Here is a 13,628-nt window from a genome sequence, read left to right as displayed (position 1 = left end):
TTTTAGCAGACAAAAGAACACCATGCTACATCCAATTACGCCACACTTTGATCTCAGACTAGATATATTTTCCTTGGCCTCTCCAGAATTGGCTTTGAGGTTTCGTATAAGGCAACACTTTGGTCCAGGTCAGAAACACCTTCTGGAACATGTCTGAAGGTGTATTTCTGATTGGCCAGAAGTAAATAAGCAGTTTTTTTCTTGGGGGTTGGTGGAAAACTATAGCTGTTTAGTAAGCAGAGACGTCAATGGATAAGGGACCAAGCATTTACTAAGGGGCTCTGTAGGCACGCTGTTTTCAGCTTTCAGAATAAAAAAAAGCAAAGAATATAAATAACTACCAATCACATTATTTCTCTATCTCTTTTACTCACTCACAATATCACTATCTCTACAGATTCTTGTGAACAAAAAATAGTTGGTTCATCAGCTAGGTAACATTAGTGTTATGTAACATTTACCTCTCTGTAACTACTTACTATTTCAGTCTCTTTAAGATGTGTTCTGAATTAGGCTTAATGATTATCTTTGTAAGTGTTTGGCCAACTTCATGTCACAACTTCAACAGTTCCTGACTGATGTGATGATCTTTATTCTTGAGAGTATTACAGTATAGCAACGGCAGCACTGGATTAGAGCAGAAGGATATAATATAGATATATAGATATATAGGTATAATGTAGAATGAAAGCGGAAACCTGTTGATAATGTGAACTAATATTGCACGTTTATTGGCTTCTTCTATTGACAGAAAATATTTTATTTGTGTGGAGGTTATAACTTGGCTATATGGATCTTTCAACAACATGGTGACCTCAAAAACATACATCTGAAATAAGACAGAAGTGATTGTTGGACCCAAAATCAATATTTTGCAATGGCCAGTGGTTTTAAATTCGATTGAAAGCTTGAATCAAAGAGAGCACCCACCTGCTAATATAAGATCCTCTACAAGGGACATTAATGTCTGAATTGCAAAAAAAATTTTAAATCATAACTAGGGGTTTTTTTAAAAAAAAAAAAAAAAAAAAAAGGTAGTATTTGAGAAAACCTTTATGTTTTCCTAAGAAAATATGTTTATGTTTATGGATTCCAATAATTCTGGACATGACTGCAGCGACCATAATTTGTTCTCACAACTTTATTTGTATGAACCCCAAGGAAACTGCTTGTGCGGAATTCTTAAATTCTTGCATGGGATCCAAAGTAAACAAGATGTGTAATTTTATCATCAATTGGATGCTTACTTGGCTGTAAAGATGATAGGGTTCCTCTACATGGACATCTACATGGTTTTGTGGCAGGACCGAGCACTTAGCGGGCTTCTCTGAGTCGGTCGAGGGGCTTTGTAATGCAGCGAGGCCTGTGGTTTGGCAGATCCAATAACAAGATTTGGGTGAATAGCAAGAGGTGTGTTCTTGCATGCTTGTCTGTGTGATTTTGTCTGAGTGAGAGATAGAGGCAGACTCCCTACACTTTAGTAGATAATATGCATGAGACTTGATCCCTGGCAGGACCACAAATGCACTGTTGTGCATCAGTGTGCTTCAATAAGAATGAGAAAGAGGGAGAGAAATGGGATAAAATAGGGTCTTCGTCTCAGTCTGGGGAGGGTCTCAATTTTCTATCGACTCTCGCAGCTTCAGAGGGTGAAGAGGATGTAAAGGCTATAATCACAACGATTACAGACAACACTCACTACAACCCCACCACTCTGCTACTCTTACTGTCTAATACACACACACACACACACACACACACACACATACACACAGACACACACTCTTTCTCTCTGTCTCTCATTCTCAAAAGGTCCTGGCATTTTCTTCTTACCACCCATTCAGTTTTTTCATGGAATATATGCATTTAGTCTCAGTTATAACAAGATTTTTTTAATGCTGAACTTTCTTACTCCAAAATTATCAGTGGCAAAAAAAGGTGAGCGCATGACTTACCTATTGATAATTCCATTGACTGTACAGACCTTATGTTTATGACTCGCCGCTTGAAAACACTAGACTGTGATGGTCTAGTGTAGTGTGACCTGGAGATACAGTTAGCACCTTGAAGTTGATTATTTTCCAATATCAGCATATCTGAAAAGTTTTATTTCTTTTTTGTTACTCATGAATTTACAAAGATAACAAAGAAAAACCTAGCTTGTCCTGTTACCGAGAAACCAGAAGGTGCAAAATCCTGAAGACTTTCATGTGGTGGAACTTTACAAAGTTATGGAAAGCCAAATAACTCAAAAGCTGGTCCAAACTGAGCTACTCAGAAGATCAGCATAGCGCTGATCCCACTGGACCCACAAATTCATTTGAATTCTTCCCCAAAATTCAGCTTTAAAATTCTTAGGCTATAGGAGATGCCAAACAGGGCTAGGAGAATATTTGAAACTTTTTCAAGTAGTGTCAAAATTCTTAACAAATTGACGAAGCCCTTGAAAGAATCAATAATAGACACACAGCAGAAAACAGTTTACGAGCATAAGAAAACTCAGAGGTCTCAGTGAATTGTATTCATATTCAAATTGTTTCTCTTTAAAGAGCAGGAACATGTAACTGTAAGCCTATTTGCACGGCTGTAAGTAACCAAATGATTTATTTTTCGCTGTGCTGCTCAGTTCGTCACGCAGGTCTCGTTACTCGTGCTGGGAGGTCCATACTGGTCCGCGCAGCGTGCTTAAAACCCGCCCACGCCGTGCTGTCCAGTAGGTTGCGCATATCAGTTGGGCCATGGTTCTTCTGAGTAGCTCAGTTTGGACCAGATTTTGAGTTATTTGGCTTCCCATACAAAATGAACGTGACAAAGCACTGACACTGGAGACACTGTCCATAACACTGTCCATAACTCTGTCCATAACACTGTCCATGTTAAATAAATATTTTCTTAAAGCCATATCAAGCACCATATCAACATTTATCCATTTTTCTTTGTTGAATAACAATGGATTTTTTAAATCTGTTGATCCTGTTTATTGGTCTTAGATTTTGTGAATTAGCTGTTAATATAGAAACTACTGTCAGAGCGACATGTTCTGACCAATCAGAATCATGAATTCAACGGTGTCATTGCTACTTATTAATACAGATACTGAATACTGAATACTGAACTGTTATGAGAGCTATTTCACTGGATACAACTACAACCTTTTATTTTTCCGAGTCAAATTTACCATCACACTGTATACACCTTTTTTAAATTGTTGTAAAATTCCATATATCACACTGCCTATCCCCCAACTAGCTTCTTTATAGATCATAAATCCGTGTCTTGCTGACAATGATAACTTTAAGGTGGAATGTAAGCTGATGCCATCCTATAATAAAAAAAAAACAAATAAAAAAACACCCCCCCCCCCCCGCCTTCCCCCCAAAAAACTAACCCACTTGTAAAACTGTCATCATCATCATCATCATCTCTTTTGAATTAATTTCCTTTGGATCTACAGCATAATAACCTTTAGAAATGTCCAACACTACAAAAGGATCTGTTGACTGATCTGTTGAAATACATTTTTTAAAAAGGCATTTAAAGCAACATGAACTACTGAATGAAATTCAGACTTAATGCATTAATTATGTTATTAGTATACTAGCTAGCTTATTTACTTTTTGGTTATAATTTCTTTTCTGAATAGCAGGCATTTGATACTTTGATGCTATTATTATTAAAGAATGCATAAGAATTATAGCAAAATTTTATGGTTTAGATGGGTACTAAGAACGATTCTCGTCAACAAAACAAATCAGGATATAATTTGTTTTTGAGTGCTGTATAGAGCGTACACATTTCTGGACAAATTCAGAAATTTGCTTAAGTAGTTCAGGCTCTGTTTTGGTGTTTGTCTGTGTTGCTGGACAATTCTCCATCAACAAATCTGTTTATATGAAAACCTTCATTTATATATATATATATATATATATATATATATATATATATATATATATATATATATATATATATATATAAAACATCATAGAAATAACAGGGTTGGAAAAATTCTCCTTGAGCTTCTGAACTGGGTTTCTTTGTGTGTGCATTTAGAAGAGGGAGAGAGAGAGAGAGAGAGCGAGACAGTATGATGCTGTATTTGATGAACCACTTGTCCAGTACTTTTTTGGAACTCAAACATTAGACCAACTTCGAGACTTCAAGAGAGTGTGAAGAAACAGGAGATTTGTATATTCTCCTATATTCTCCAGAAGGTTCCTGCAGAAAAAAAAAAGCTTTGTAGCCTAACATATGTTGACATTAACAAACACTGGCCAATTTATATCTGGCCAGTCAGCCTTGTCCAAATCTACAGACCCTGGCAATGCACTGGTGAGCACTACAGAATCATACGATACACTGCTGATATCCTCCACCTGTTGCACTTCTGCCACTTCCCCCACTTCACTAACCTCATATTAACTGCACAGTGAGCGAGAAGTCATTCGAGTACAACTGGGAGCCCCTTAGGAAATCAAAAGGTGCATAATGTATGGCAAGACCTTGGTCATGTTACATAATTCTGCCCAGGGACCTCGTATATTAGTGGGTCAGCTGCTTTCTCTTTCATATACCTCCTGTTAGGACTCAAACAGGGGCTCATTCACACCATTTTGACAGATTGATAGCAAAAACACAGCAACAATAAATCCGTCCAAATATCAAACTCTAAAATTTGACTTTAATGGAGTAAATAATAGTTGATAAAAAAAATTAATTCAAACACATAGCAAGCTGTTGTCATGGTCACATAAAAAAATTAATTAATTAATAAAATAAAATAAAGTGAGGCAGCTAGGCTGGTGAGTCACATTATGCACAGGTGCATAGGTGAGTTTATGATTATGTTATGAGTAAGACTATGTACTATTGATTCATGTACTATAACAAAAATTTTATTACAAAAATTAGTAGCACTTAATACATTTATGAAGAATGACACAAAATGAGATGAAATTATTGGTGTTTATTATTAACGCGTATTTCCATGCTCAATAAGGAGGATCAGTGTACATTATGAAATTAATCCAGCGCCATTGAATGCTGTTTATGTATGCAGCTGCATATGGAAAATGATAAAAACAATTTCAAATTATGCATGTTTAATTCATATTCTTTCTTCTAGAACATGTTTGATTTATTTTACCCCTACATGTTATTTAATACATTAACTAACAAACATGTACTAACATACTAAAGGGGGTCGTTATTCACGCAGGAATCCATGCATGACTCACGTCATAGTGAAGGTTAGCTCTTCATTAGTTTGTGATTAGTACATGGCTTATCTCATCATTAGTTCATATTTAAGTATGTATTAATGCAGGTATTATTTCAGGATTATTCATCTACTGTTATTGTAAAATGTTACCAAAAATCTATTTTAAAAAAGCATGCAGTGTAAACCAAGCCTTCAGAGATGTTTGAGCTATAAAAATGTATCTTTATGTAATACACCCTTGTAATACATCACTGTTTGGAACCGACAACAATTATAGTTTATTGCAAGTAAAAGGTCTCTGACATGAAAAAGAACTTCACCATAAAAATGACACGTTAACATTTTTACAGTTGCAATAGCGACTGTAACATTAGCTAGCTAGGCTACATGCTAGTTAACATAGCTAGCTACTTCAAGACTTCCACCTACTCATGCAGTCTTTGAGGATATATTTTCAACAGTTCTTACTTAAACTCTTTATTTTGCCATTTCTAGGCTACATTTAGATGTCTCATATGATACGATTCAATTTTCAACCTAATTTGCTAGCCATATTTAACCACCGTTTCTAATAATGCTAGTCTCTGTAATACAATTTTTTTACACGTGTCTATGATAAAATGAACACAGGACGAGTAAGTTTGTATAGAATTGTTGTCTCCTAAGAACCTGGACATTTATGTCACATATGGTCATATATGCCTTAGCAGTTTGAATATAGGACATTATTGGCTGATTTTTAAAAATTTATTTATTTATTTATTTATTATTAGACTAATGGGCACACGGTGGCTTACTAGTTAGCACGTTCGCCTCACACCTCCAGGGTCAGGGGTTCGATTCCCACCATGGCCCTGTGTGTGCGGAGTTTGCATGTTCTCCCCGTGCTGTGTACTCCGGGTACTCCGGTTTCCTCCCCCAGAGACATGCATGGTAGGCTGATTGGCATGTCTAAAGTGTCTGTAGTGTATGAATGGGTGTCCAGGGTGTACCCTGCCTTCTGCCCAATGCTCCCTGGGATAGGCTCCAGGTTTCCCCGTGACCCTGAAGGAAGGATAAGCGGTATAGAAGATGGATGGATGGATTATTAGACTATAATTGAGCCAACTGCTAATTCGCTTGTCAACCGATCATTTAGAATCGCACAACTTCTAATTATGTGATGTCAGAAGTGTTTTGTGTAGATATGTGTTTTAACTGAGAGAGGAGTAGTATTGCAAAAACATTTTTTTAACCAATGCAAAAGAAAGCATCTGCCTGTAAAGTGTGGATCCGGATGGAATTAAAATGATCAGACTACCACAGAGTGAGTCCAAAGACACTTGGCAAGTTGGTCTGTAATTCTCACAGTGGAGGATCTAATCCCACTCTGGAAATAAAATCACAGAGTCCAGAAACTTACCCCAGGTTCCCCTGAAATCTAGTCTGATCTAAATAGGGCTTATGAAAATATGACTTTAAAAAAAATTATATATATATATAAGATATTTTGTAAGGCATGATAAATGGACTTATAATGTAACTGTATTGTTTTTACTGAAATTCTAACACACCATATTTGACATAAATTTGGAATTTTTGTGGTTGTAAATTTCACACAACTTATTGAAAAGCGATACTAAATAATGGTCTAATTTTAAAACCACACTGTAGTTAGAGGTTCCATGGCTTTGAGAGCTGTTTTACATTTTCGAGGTCTGACGTTCCACATATTTCTGCTTGTTTCAGCGCTAAGCTGTCTCTTCTGTTGCATGTTGGGTGTCTCTCCTGCTTTGCTGTGACAGCACTGTGTCACATGGGCTGGTTTTGTTCCCCTCATTGAATGCTGGACATATTACCACTAAAGCCTAATAAAGACTGGCAACGAACTGCATACGTAATCAGAAAAACATCCTGGATTTTCTTTGATGACTGGCCTTCCATCAGGTGGTGGTGGTGTTGCTGGTTCAGGGCTTTTACAATGGATACCACATGATAATGGTGATTGCCTGAAGGCTTGTTTTTCAGAATTGGGAGGAGAAAAAAACTGTAAACGAGCAAAATGATGTTATTGCTTCTGCGATTAAAAAAAAAAAACGAATTAAATAAAAATAACATTCTAATTTTGAATATAGGACATTATTGGATGATTTACAATTGTTTAGTTATATATTTATTCATTCACTTGTTTGTTTGTGTATTTGGTTGCATCCAACATTAGATTATAAATGAGCCAGCAGCTAATTAGCAATGTAGGATCGCACTCTTCCAATTTTGCAATTCAAATTTTGTGAATTACTTCTGCAACAAAAAAAAGTCAAATAAAAATCAAATTCAAAAATATTATATTTCATAGTGGCTTCTTCCACGAAAAAACATATACATACTGTATAAAACTATACATTTTAGAATGACTATAAAGGAATTGCCTTTTTTCAGTCAGATTTATCCTGATCAGATTCTTAAAAAAGAAAGAAAGAAAGAAAGAAAGAAAAATACTCCAGCATTCTTAAGAAATGAATCATAAGCTTTAAATTTTCATAGAATTAAACCTGACCTCTACTAACATTTGTTGTTTTTTTTTAACCTGTTTGGGGAAAGCACTCATGAGTTTTTTGGGGGTTTTTTTGGAAAATCTACAGAGTTGGAATTAGGAGCAGTTAGCCTGGTAGTGGTTTGATTACATTTCATGAGAAATTAATGATTTTTAACGATCGCTTTTCTTTTCATATTTTATTTTACACAACGCAACATAGGAATATAACTAATTATAAACAAAATAAACAAATACTGTTTGTGTTGCTGTGCCAATTCATTGTACTTATCTCTCTAACAGGGTCTTAGCTTAAAATGATTTAAAGCCTCTGACTTATTTGTTCTAGTGTGACGACTTTGCCGATGAGCTTTAAGTTGCTCTGGATAAGAATACCTGCCAAAATGAAATGGAAATGAAATTATGGTTAATTGGTTTCAGATTAGTGACTGATGATAATGACTTGTTTATTAGTCTTACTAGTCTGACTTTTTACATTTTGTATATTGTACGATGAAGCTTCGGGCATGTCACTGGCTCTTGACCTCGAATAAAAAAAAAGGAAAGAGTTGGGAATTTGTGTAAATATGTACAAAACTCTTGTGTAATCGGTTTTGAGTGACATTCTCAGCAGACAGACTTTTGATGTCTGAGCCCAGCTCTATTATGTGCTATAATGATATGTCTGCTTCTCCCTGTGCATTGAGCTTGTTTGTTTAGGAGGATGCAATAGTGACTTGGCTGCTGCTGCTGTGTGTGCGTGTGTGTGTGTGTGTGTGTATGTGTGTGTATGTGTGTGTGTGTGTGTGTGTGTGTGTGGGGTGTGTGTGTAATGGTTGCCCATGGGGAATATAATCTTGTGCAAACACTGAGCGTGTCTCCCAGGTGGAGTCTGTGTATGAATGGGACACACAGCAGTCTTGTAGAGCAGTGTGTGTGTGTGAGTGTGTGTGTGTGTGTGTGTGTGTGTGTGTGTGTGTGTGTGTTTGTGTGTGTGATTGGAGTTGCTTGAATAGACCGAGCTCAGTCTAGGAAAGCATTCTGTACGAGAGGAATGGTGCCTGTAGCTATATGGAGTATAATCGACTCCATTCGCATGAACAACAGTTTGTTTGCTAAATTAAAATAAACCATGGAATAAATGACAATTTTGGCCTAGGTGAAGAAACAAAATGGTGCTCCATATTCGGTCACGATCCTCTCTCTCTCTCTCTTTCTCTCTCTGAAACCACTCGGTTTTAAATACTCCAGCTGGGCCTCCCAGTCTGACGCTGGCGTGATCACAGAGGGCCGGGCCACGCTCAAGCAAAACCAACACGCACTCACCCTCCAAAAACACCCACCCGGATGAGAATAAAGCATGGCTCTTTTTTTTTTATCCCCTCACTCAGTCCAGGCCTGTTCTCTACCTTTTTTGTTTACACTGTCCCTCACAATGAGCGCCCATCGTCCCCCTCCGATGCGCCTTTTATCGAAGCGTTTTGTGGGCTTGAATGTACAGCAGCAGTTGGCCCTGTGTGAATAAGCCCCTGTGAAAATTGCCAAGACCCTGCTTACATTGTTCGCTGTCATTTCCCACCACAATAGATATCACACTTTGGATGTAATTTTAAAAAGAGAAAAAAAAAACAGGGGAGGCGGGAGGTACTGGGTGAATCAAAATAGTGGTAGCTTTTAGCTTTTGTTTCTCTGGGCTCACTCTTTTCTTTTTTCTTGCTTGCCTCACATTCTCTTTTCTTTTGTTGATCAATGCTGTTTCACATTCTCTCCATCTCTCTCTCTCTCACTCTCTCTCGCTCTCTCTCTCTCTCTCACCTCATTTTTTTTCACAACCAGCTCTTCATTCAGAGAGTTCACCATTATAGTGGAAAATTAAATAAACCACTCCATTGCCTAAAGAGACTGGGGTCTGGGCGGGATCAGGTTAGAGCTCTGGAGTGAGCGAGGAAGGATGCATCTTTCCCGATGGAACTTCATCTATCCTGTGTGGCTCGGAACGCCGGTGTGGTTCGGAGGCAAAGCCGAAGACGTGGAAGGTGCGAAGAAGTGTGTGTATTGGAGGAGCTGAGAGAGGCAGAAGAGAGAGAGAGAGAGAGATGCCCCCCCTCTGATCCATCGTCATCCTGTGGAGAGGGAAGAAGATGGAAGAAAGATCTCTCTGTGTCTTTTTCTTCTACTGTCTCTCTCTCTCTGTCTCTCCCGTACAGCCCCACCTCCAGAAGCAGAGAGGTCTTGAAGTTTCTCTGAGGTGGGTCGCAGGGCACTGGGCTAGTGGCAGACACCTGAAGACCTCTTCTGAGGAGGGAAAACGGTTTGTTAGAAGGAGGATGCACAGAGGGAGGGGAAAGCATCAGAAAGTTCCAGAAATGTCAAGGGGGTGGTGGGGTGGGGAGGAAGGAGGCGACCACCACAGCAGACAAAATCAGATTAGCAAAATGACTGAATGCTAAGGGACCTTAAATGATTAGTTCTTGTTGATGTTGGCCTTGCAGATTTATTTTCTTGTTATATGAATCTTATATGGCTCTTATTTGAAGTGAACTCAATCAGCATGTCAGGCATATGTTATGTGTATGCATTAATACTTTTAATAGCAGTGTATCAAAGCATTCTTGGCTTTAGTTTTGGTGTTTTGTTGGTGTTTGAAACATACATTTTAAGGCATACATTTAAGAGTATGAAGTAAAAGAAGTTTCCAAATCAATCATTTTGAGCTAAATTCATCAGCTTAGTTGAAAAATCCTTGTTTCATTTATTAAAATATCAGTCAGTCAGACTTTCAAAGGGTTTGGAAATGCATTTAAATAAAGTATCCTTAAATGGAATTATTTTCATATTCACATTTGAGACGTCTAAATTTGCTAGCATAAATGTTAAGTAAGAGCGGCTTTTATTTATACTTTGCATCGTATCAGTTATGTTCACTTTTGAAATGAGCGAATGTAGCAACATAGTTGGAAATTTTGTAACAATTTGCATGGCTGTAGAATCAGTCGAAAAAGTTACAAAGGTCAAGGGGGTGGGGCTAGCATTCATATCCCATATTTACATCCTAATTTGCATGAATTGAATAGAATTGCTTGATTGTTTGAAGTTGTGCAAGATTGCATTGTATAAGAAGAGCAATTTCTTGCTCTTATTTTCATTATGAAGTCTGAAGCAGTTAGTTCATTCTCTCATACCTTCTGTCTTTCCATTCCTGTTTACTACTTTCTTATACATCCTTTCTCTGGTGTGGGGTGAAAAGTATCTTAACAGCCAGCCAAGGTACTTTATTCAAGCATTAATGAGGGATGAGAATGGGTGAGAGATGTGTATGTGTGTATGTGTGTGTGGTGCAGCTGAAAAGGAAAGGCCAGGTATGGTGGGCTAAGACTTTGAACGCAGCTGGTTGTCAGCCTGAAAAGGAAATGGACTGGATGACCTCATTTATGGTGCTTGGAGACTGGAGGAAGAAGAGGAAGGGTTTGAAGGAGGGCCACCCAGCTGAGAGGCCTCACTCTCAGCCCCGGCCGGCTCCCCTTCTCCCTTGCCCTTTATCCTCAAAAGGAAAAGAGTAGGGGCCTGGGGTAGTCTCCTGGTGGAGAGAAGACTAGAGTGAGGGAGGAGAGAAGGAGGACAGAGGGAGGATGTCATTGATGGTTAATGTAGCCCTAGTGAGAGTGAGTGAGAGTGAAAAAGAGAGAGCACTGAGGTCATCATGAGTCAGTGTGGCTTGACTTTGGGGGCTAAAGAGCGTTTCATACGTGTTGTTAGCATGTCAGCACTAATTTGCAGCGCTGTCAGAACAGGGCAAAAACAAGATTAGCGGCTTTAGACACCACAAACAGACAGACTCCGCATTGCCGCTGGTCATGTGGCATTTGACAGTCAGCTCTTTTTACTTCTAGTTCACATGCTGTAGCTTTTTTCCTTTATATTATGTAAATGATTATATGAAAATGGACACAAGAGGATAATTTAGAAATTTAGGTGAGAAAATTGCATAACAGATTACATAACAACTAGCATGGTTATGATCAGCAGTGACTTGTAACATGGTTATGATCAGCAGGGGTCTGAATTAGTGTTTCAACAGAATTTAAAATGTATGTAGTTGTGAATGAGGACTTTATGAAGATTAACATTTGTTGAATATCTGCCCCTATTGACTAGACACCACTGCTTAGTAAGGGTGTTCTCCAACCCACTGCTACCAACCATCTCTACATTAATCCCACAGTAACCCACTATCAAGACTCTTCAACATCAAACACCTCAACGTCCATTACAATATAACCCCGCTTTTCGGAATACTTATGAAAGCGTCGTGCCTATAGCCACAGGGCTAGCGTCGTTTTTAATTTAATTAGCCCAGCTGCACTGGCGGCGTTCGCTGTTGCTGGCCGTTATTGCTGCTGTGCTTCATTCTGCTGCTGCACACACAATTACTGATTGCTTTCAGATAGGGGCGAAATATGATTAGGGTTTTTGGTGGCAGAGATCAGAAGGGGGGTGGGTGAGAAGCCTTATTACTTTCATTTGAAATCAGTAGATAAATATGAAACTTTCATAGGAGGTGTAATGAGATTATGGTTATTTGGGTGAGGGCGGCCGACCCTCGTAGACGGATTATAAGGATTATAAGATTATAAGTGACGATAGTTGAGAAGTCGAGAGCTGCTGATCTGAGAAGAGTTGGTGTTGGGAGAAGGGGTGAGAAAAAGTTACTGCAGATCAGTTTTGATTATAGGTAACCTAATTGTTAGGTTCTCTACAATTGGTATGATAGCTTTAGGACTGCAATTGCCACAAACAGTTTTGCACTCAAGTCTCCATCAGTGAACAGTGGAGAAGTTCAACAAAACAGACTTCATGTGAAAACTGCAATGAATTTTCTGGTTACACAACTGCACTATTTCAACATGTAGTATTCGAACATTTATAGAAGGGATTTATTTATAATTGCATTGTTTTGAGTTTGGTTCCGCTCAAGGTTTCTTCCTCATATCGTCTCAGGGAGTTTTTCCTTGCCATCGTCACCTCTGGCTTGCTCATTAAGGACAAATTCATACATTTAAAATCTATATCCTGAATTGATATATTTCTGTAAAGCTGCTTTGGGACAATGTCCATTGTTAAAGGTGCTATACAAATAAAACTGAATTGAATTGAATTATGATTGCATGGTTAGTAAAATTTGTGAAGGTCTACAAGTTCCAATCATGGGCATCTGTGGGTTCATGTATGCGGGATGAGGATGTGGATGAGGATGAGGAAAAATGTGGTTGGCTGGCTTCACATGTCTCAGAGGACATCCTTGTCAACCTTCAATTTCCAGGGTTGGTAGTTGTCTTATAGGGGACAGCTGGCTTGTGTATTATGGTGCAAATAGTGCATTATGTTGATGCTTAAGTTCATTAGATAATTATGATTTGTTTCAACTGGTGCCAATTTTAACTAGTGCCACTGGACTCTGAACACATACATGTCTTGAACTGTGTAGAATAAACACTTACACTATATTGCCGAAAGTATATGGACACCTGTCCATAAAACCCATGCGCTTGTTGAACATCCCATTCCAAATTTCATCCACCTTTGCTGTTATAATAACCTCCAGTCTTTGGGAAAGGCTTTTCACTAGATGTTGGCATGTGCCTGTGGTAATTTGTGTCCATGCAGCTATAAGAGCATTAGTGAGGTCAGGCACTGATGTTGGGCCGAGGAGGCCTGGCCTGAATTCATCCCAAAGGTTTTCAGTGGGGTTGAGGTCAGGGCTCTGTGCAGGAGACTCGAGTTCTTCCACTCCAACCTCAGCAAACCATGTCTTCATGGACCTCACTTTGTGCACAGCAGCATTGTCATGCTGGAAAAGGTTTGAGCACTTAGTTCTAGAGATGGGGAATTTTGATGCTA

This window comes from Ictalurus furcatus, chromosome 26, assembly GCF_023375685.1.
Source record: "Ictalurus furcatus strain D&B chromosome 26, Billie_1.0, whole genome shotgun sequence".
NCBI classification, from domain to species: Eukaryota; Metazoa; Chordata; class Actinopteri; order Siluriformes; family Ictaluridae; genus Ictalurus; species Ictalurus furcatus.
This window is presented reverse-complemented; position numbering follows the sequence as displayed.